Here is an 8,005-nt window from a genome sequence, read left to right on the forward strand (position 1 = left end):
ATTATGCTTTCAAGCATATCATCAATCAATCAATAAGGGTTACATTAAGGAAAAACACATCATCAGGTTCAACACATAGCTTTTTTCATTTCAATCCATTTTTGTTCATTTAGACATAACAAGTGGTCAATATAACCATTCATTTCATTCCCATTATTCCCAACACACAAGTAACAAAGGAAGCATACAAATTCAATTAAATTACAAGGTTTAGGAAGTCACATGCCTTAAATCAATCATCAATCACTCCAATAGTTGAGTCTTCCCCTTCCGAACAATTTCCAAAGACACAGAATCTATGCACAAGCAAGTATTCACAATAAATTTTCGGAAACAACAATACACACATCAATCCTCTTGAAAGATGGGTCAATCAACTCAAATCCCCATTCTAAAATTAAGGTCCGAATCCAAAATTTAATACTTGAAAATGATGTTTAACGCTTTACAAACTCATTAGTGAAAATCATTTCGAAAAAGGAATCGAAACCCCTTCAAAATCACCATTTTAGCTAAGAACTTGGGTTCTTGAAAAACCTTGACATTAGCCCACAAAAATCTCACATTTTAATGTTAAAACTCATAAGTAATTAATAAAAAATAAAGGTTTAGGATCAAGAACACTAATCCAAAAGATTTAGCACATAATTTCCTTTCAAAATCGCCACCATGGGTCCCAAAAGCTCAAAGATGGTGAAGTGGGGCTTCAACCCCGAAAATGGCAGCAAAAACCCTCTCAATGTCGCAAAAGAGACCACCCAGCTAAAAAGGCGGGAGTCGCTTAAGAGACAGGCCCATCGCTTAAGTGAAGGTCACTTAAGCGGATGGCTTTCGCAAAAGTGAAGCCTACAAACACTAGCAACTTTAGTCAATTCTGTAAACATTGAAAGGACCCTCGGGATTCGTTCAAAATCTCGAATTCACAAACCACATATGCAAATCAATTATACTCGATGTTCCTAATTCAATGAAACCGTGAAAGCACGAATCCGATGTCTCTTTGACCCGACATCCATGAAAACCACAAAAAACTAACTCAACGCCTACAAAGGCTAAAACAAGCTCAGGACCTCTCAAAATCAACCAAGACCTCACCTAGGCCTAAAATCATCCCTTGAATCTAGCGGAACTCTCAAAATTCTTATCCGAGTATCCGTACCCCAAATGTTGACTAAAGTCAATTCAAAGACTAAAATTCCACAATTTCACCTGCGACCTCAAATCCTAAAAAGACTCATAATCTAAAACCAACAACTCTCACGGATAAGATTTCACATTTTGAGACTAATGGAATTGATGAAATTCCATTCCGACACTCGAAACTCCAAAAGACCTCAAAAACCACTTTCTTAACAAATTAGCCTTTAAAACTCACAAACTTACCAAATTCTCAACTTTTAAAGCAAAGTTAAAAACCAACTTTTCAACATCAAATAAAAAATCACTCGGGGTCGATAACGGGAGGGGAAATATGGAAAATTTATGAAACTTTTCAAAAATTTATGACTGGGTCATTACAGAGTAATACATAAAACAATAACTAAAGGATTGAGACTTAAAATTGGGGCATATGTCATAATATTACAGAAACAAAAATGAATATCTGAGATCATATTTTCTAAAATCATATCTGAAAGGATGCATAGCTGAATATCTTATAATGATAATATCAAGAAAAATAAAATAAATGAACTAAATATCTTATGTGGAAGTTTCTCTTAATCGACATACACAATGTGAGATCACAATGCACCAATGAATGCCCTACTTGGGAGGGTGCCCTATATCTTCCTAGAGTATAAACCATGCATGTCTAATGCGGATCCACTAATCTAAGACTCTCAGGGTGAAATGATCAACCAAAAAAGTGGTGAAACATAAACCTACAGAAGCATTTAGTTCTGGAACTTGGGCTATCTAGAACCCTCATTCAATCGGTGCTAAATACTACTCCAAAAACATACTATTCATATAGCTAATAAATATTTTGTTAAGCTTATCATGAGTATTGTTCAAAATCTCTTTCTAAAATATATCTTGAGACTATTCTCAAATCTATGAGAAACTCAATTCTTTCTTTCTAAAATTAATTGTTGAAATCTCTTTCTAAGCATATCTTTCAAATTATGAGAAACATGCATAACTTGTAGATCCTCAAAATAGCTTTCATAATAATATAAAGGCTATAAAAGCATGTTTTAAAATATAAGCTTCAAGAGTCACACACAAAATCATGTGAAAAATGAATAAGGATGACAATGGAAAACCTTGCTACACTTAAAAGGGAAATACAACCGTTAAAATCCATAATCATGAATAAGTAAGTTCAAGAAATCATGCAATTGGATATTAAAAAATTGTGAAGTGGGAAGTCGGTTTGTAAACCCTAACTATGAAATTAAATTTATAAAAACTTAGAACTTTGGATATGAGAATGAAAGGAATTCCTCATTGAAGTCCTAAATACCTGAATCTTAGGAATTATCGGAGAAAAGTTGTGAGCTTGGAACCTTATATCTTGAACTTGAGAAATCCTTCTATGGATTTCTTGGAGATGAAGGTTGGGGAAGAATCTTGATAGAAAACCTTAGGATTCTTGAAGAGAATCTAGAATGTTGAGCCTTTAGATCTTGCAAAATTGAAAAAAAAACTTTAAGTTTTTGATCTTCGGGAAAAGGAGAATTGGAGATTTTTAGAGTTACTATATGTATAAGGATGTTATTAGGTTATAAGATAGACTTATGAAAGTTAATTGAGGGTAAAAGGTCAAGAATACTCTTCTAAGAATGTAAGAAGACCAAATTTGTTTTTGAAGAAAATGACCTTTCAAAGAATCCCGTCGGTCAAATTGGCGATTTGGAGGTACCATCGCCAAAATGGGGCTTTGGATCGCCAAAATGATCAGTTTGTGCAGGTTTTCGTATCATTTCTACAATGTAATTCAGCAATAGGCAAAACCATTCAGCGATTCACCGAATAGATAGATATCATCGTCGAATTTCCCAGTCCAGACGTAGAGTAAAACAACCATAACTTTCTACTCTAAACTCTAATTGATGCAAACTTTATTAGAAAGAAGACTTATAGTATTTTAATTTGATAGGTCATGGGCCACCTAAACCTTTATATGTTGAGAGATATGGTCGTTTTAAGTTTACCCTTATATGAACTCATGTGAAAACTGAGTCGATAAAAATGCTTTGAACTTGACTTGGTATTTGAGGTACCTTAGGACCCTAAAACACATATGATACACTTATTACACTCTATATAGGATCTTAATATATATATCTACAACTTAGAAATCATCGAGTTCGAGCCAATATGCATATGCATATATATAGCATAAAACTTGTTCATAAAACTTAGACCCACTAAGGACCTCAAAATATCCAACATGCCCAATAAGGGCCCACAAGTAACCATCAATAAAAATAATGAAATACCCCAAAACTTGAACTAACATTGTCCCTAATACTTTTACACTAAGTAAGAGGGGGAAAGAACTGCTCACACTCCTCCCGAGGTGCTTTAATATGCTCTACCTTCCAGGATTAAGGACTCAAACACAGTCCACAACAAATTTACTTCATCCTCCGGCTTCTTATTGATGCTCTACTTTTGCTTTTCATTGCCTCTCATTCTAGAAATTAACTCATCAACTACATCAAGTTCACCTCCCATCGGCACCTTTCCCTTCTTCTTGCTAACCTCATCCCGCATGGTTGTGACTATTTTCCCTCTCATACTACCACTCGTATGCTCAAGTTTTCACCTTGGAAAATAGCCCCTTCATGGCATTATCAATCATTTTGCATAGCCCTATAGCCAACTGGTTGAGCTTCCTATTGTTGCGGTAGGTTGTTTCTACCCACTTTTGGTAGGTACTCTTGTTGGGGGTAAAGGAATGAGATGATTGTGAAGGTGCTTGTACATCCTCACCTAAGACATTTTTGTTTTTTCTATGTGAGTAGGCTTATATTGCATCCTTTGCCTTTTTCAATTCTAGGGCTTCTGTGTCTCTCTTTTCTTCACATCTATCACACTTCTTACATGGATGGACTCATCATAATCAAAATATTGGATTCCATCTTGGTCACAAAAGCTTGCTAATGAGCATAAAAAAGGACATAGAATGGTTTTGTAGATGAACTTTCCTATGCTATGCACTACCACTATCTTTCTAGAGTTGGTGTGAATACTTGTCATTAAATAGGAAATAAAATGGCTACCTCATGGAAGACCCACTAATCATTTTTTGATGGCAAGAGTAGGGTACAAATGAAGTCAAGCCACACTTTGGCTTCAAAAGACAAGTCTTGCAAAGAGATATCCTTTCCTGCCATGTCCTGAAGCTGGGATCTTGCATAAATTATGTTAGCTACCTATTGAAATTTGTCACTTTTTGTAGCAATCTTCTATGCATACACAACTGCAATCCCAGTCGGCTCATCCCAAATCAGTTAATTGAGAGTTGTCGGTGTGATCTCCACCTCTACTCCACGTACTTTATGGATGACAAAAATATAAAACTATCCATATTCCCTTTGTCCCCTAGGGCATCTTGTGTAGATTGATAGGAAATATGAACCTCCAGGACAACCTCCGAATATGTAACACTTTGAAACTTGGTAAGTTGAAATGGAAAGGAAAACTTCAGAAATATTGTTGATGCAGTTATCACGAGCCCATATACGACCATACAAGGTCATACATGCCATAGGTGGGTAGTCATGGAAGAGGGGTGATAAATTTGGAAAATGACAACTTCTAGATGAATGTCTATGGATCGCCAGGACAGTCTGTAGATGCATATACAGCCCGTCAAAAGTGGTCGTATGTAGGGTTCCAGACTTTGTGAAATTTTGATTGACCTTGGGTTCTATGGACCTACGGCCTGTAGAAGGGTCTACCGACCACAAGAAGTTATCATGGAAAGTTATTGGACTTTTGGTCTCCATTAATTTAATCTACCGGCACGGTTCGTAGAGGGTCGTACGGACCGTAGGTTTGTCTATAGGTCGCTTTCGACAGTTTTTAAGTTAGGGTTATTTGAGTCTTTTCCTACCCTTTATACACCTAAATTCTGTCATTTTTACCCTATAACTAAGTCCTATAACTACTTTTACTCTTTAAAAACCTACCTATTTCCCTCTCATTCACTATAACCCTCAAAATCCCTCAACGTTTTCTCTCCAAATTCTCTCTTAGGATTCTATCAAGTCGATTAGGGTTCTTCGAGCTCCCACATTCTCTTCTCCAAATTGTAATGCTTAATTACTCAAGGTATTTGGGAAGTTTATCAATTAATTCTCTTTCATCCATTGAGTCCCAAAGGTTTTCTCCGGTTTTCTTAAGATTTTACCTAAATTTCTAGGGTCTTATATGATTTCTCCATGGGTTCACTTATTTATGATTCAATTTATTATATTTGATCTTATTATGCATAATTAGATTCAAAATACATTTTTTCAATAATCTTCATATGAATCCATGTTATATACCTATTTTATGATCATGAATTGAGTTTTGAATATTATGAATGCGTAAAGAAATTGTAGTGACTATGATTCTATGGTGCTTTCAAATAAAGTATCTCATGATTTATGAAACTAGGTTGCTTCCAATTGAAGTATTCCTACTATGAATTTTTTTAATGATTTAGTCACTTCTGATTGAAGTATGGTTTTACTACGAAAGTATTATCATGATTTAGATATTTTCGCTTGAAGTATCTTTTAAACATCAATTATGTTATGAAATCATGATTTTGAAAGGAGTTATTCATTGATGTAAAGTTTATAATTGGATTGGTATGACTAGATTCTTACCTTTTCAAGTATTATGATTATTATTATATGATTACTCTTTATGATTTCCATTGAGAGTTTACTTAGCACCGAGTGGATTTTGGGTGAATTCATAAGTCCTTGAACTATGTGCCCCCACAGGATGTCCCAGATGGATTAATTAGCTAGTGGATCCACCTAATCTTATGTATAAGTAAGTTCCTTACCTTGGCAAGTAGGACAATCTTTTTTTGCTGTGGGAGAAAGACATCAGATTCCATATTATAGCTCACATGGTCTATGTCGGTTAATGGTAAATATCCCAAAAAATATATGATTTATCACTTAGCTTATATTTTATACATATTTCATGACTTGAATATTGCATTGATCTTTTGATGATTTATGAACTAAACTTACTTGGTTAGTATATTTCATTTGGTCATGCATTATCATGTTTATGTTTATGCATCCCTATATTTAGTACATTAAATGTACTGAGAGTTATATCTCTTGTGTCTATATTATTTTATGATATAGCATCTAATGTTACTTCATCCTGTTGTGGCTAGCAGATTGATTCAACTTTGCTTAGCTTGTGGTAAGTTCTCATGGTTCAAGGGCATATCACACGTTATGAGTTTCTTGTCTATTGTATTCATTTAAGTTTTCGGACTTCTTTTATGAGATAGGGGTTTGTCCTAGCCATATCTATGATATAAAGGCTTGTTGTCAGATATGGTATGTTTTCGCTTATGAGGTTGTTGTACTCTAATTTTGGCATCGTTTATGATGTTGATGTTGAGATTTATATCTCACTTTCATGTTTTATTCTCTTTATTTGTTCATCTTAGCATAGTGCTAATGTCATGTGTCTTATTTAGGGTCTCTCAAAATCGGTAACAAGGGTTAGAGACTTTACACGAATTAATCCTTCGAAATTTTATGGTTCTAAAGTGGATGAGAATCCATAAGAGTTCATTGAGGGAATCCATAAGATTGTGGGCATTATGGGAGTAACTCTAGTGGAGAAGGAGGATTTGGTCGCTTATCAATTGAAAGGGGTTGCTCAAGTTTGGTATGATCAATGTAAGGAAAAAAGGGCTTTTGATGTGGGCCCTTGGGACAATTTCAAAGGGGCATTTCTTGATCAATTATTTTCCCTTGAGATGAGGGAAGCTAAAGTGAAAGAGTTCATAAATTTAAGGCAAGGAAACATGTGTGTGAAGGAGTACTCTTTGAATTTCACTCAATTGTCCAAGTATGTTTCGACAATTGTTATTGACTCTTGGAAACGAATGAGTAAATTTGTTTCGGATATATCCAAATTAGTGGTCAAAGAATGTCAAACCACCAAGTTGATAAAAATATATGTTTATCTCAAGGTTGATGAGTCATTCCCAACAAATCAAGGAGGAAAAACTTAAAGAAAACGCTAGAGAGTCAAAAAGGGCAAGAACGGATGGTGGTGATTTCTCTCACTCTATGTCTTGTAGACATGGACGTTCTCAGTTTTGACAAAGGTTCTCCAGCCCGAATTCATCTAGTGCTCTATTCCAAAAGTTTGGTAAGGATAATATGCCTACCCAAGAACCCAAGGTGGTACTTCTAGTGTCAGAATTTCCCCGCATGTAAGATATATGGGAAAAACCACCCGGTATAGTGCTTAGCCCATTTAGGTGCATGTCTTGGTTGTGTAGAGATGGGTCACATATTTAGAGACTTCCATTCGCATGCTAGAAAGGCTCAGCCTCGTGCTTCTTTTGGTTCTTGTGGTGCTCCTCGTCAAAATAGATTTTATGCTCTTCAGACTCCGCAGGATCATGAAGGTGACAGGTATGTTATGAGTCTTTCGGTTCGATGTTTATGCATTGCTTGATCCAGGTGATACATTTTCTTTTGTGACTCCTTATGTGGCTATGAAGTTTAATGTCGGTCCCTAAATTCCTTTAGAACATTTTTTAGTCTCTACTCTTGTTGGTGATTCTATTGTTGCTACACGAGTCTATAGAAATTGCCAAATTTCACTTTCTCATAGAGTCACTCCAGTTAATCTAGTAGAGCTAGACATGATATATTTCTATGTCATTTGGGGGATGGATTGGCTTCATTATTGTTATGCTTCCATAGATTGTCGGACTCGATTAGTCACATTCCAGGTTTCGAATGAACCTATTTTGGAATGGAAGGGTGGAAGTTCAGCACCTATAGGTCAG

Source organism: Solanum tuberosum, unplaced genomic scaffold (genome assembly GCF_000226075.1).
Source record: "Solanum tuberosum cultivar DM 1-3 516 R44 unplaced genomic scaffold, SolTub_3.0 scf00108, whole genome shotgun sequence".
In the NCBI taxonomy this organism is placed as follows: Eukaryota; Viridiplantae; Streptophyta; class Magnoliopsida; order Solanales; family Solanaceae; genus Solanum; species Solanum tuberosum.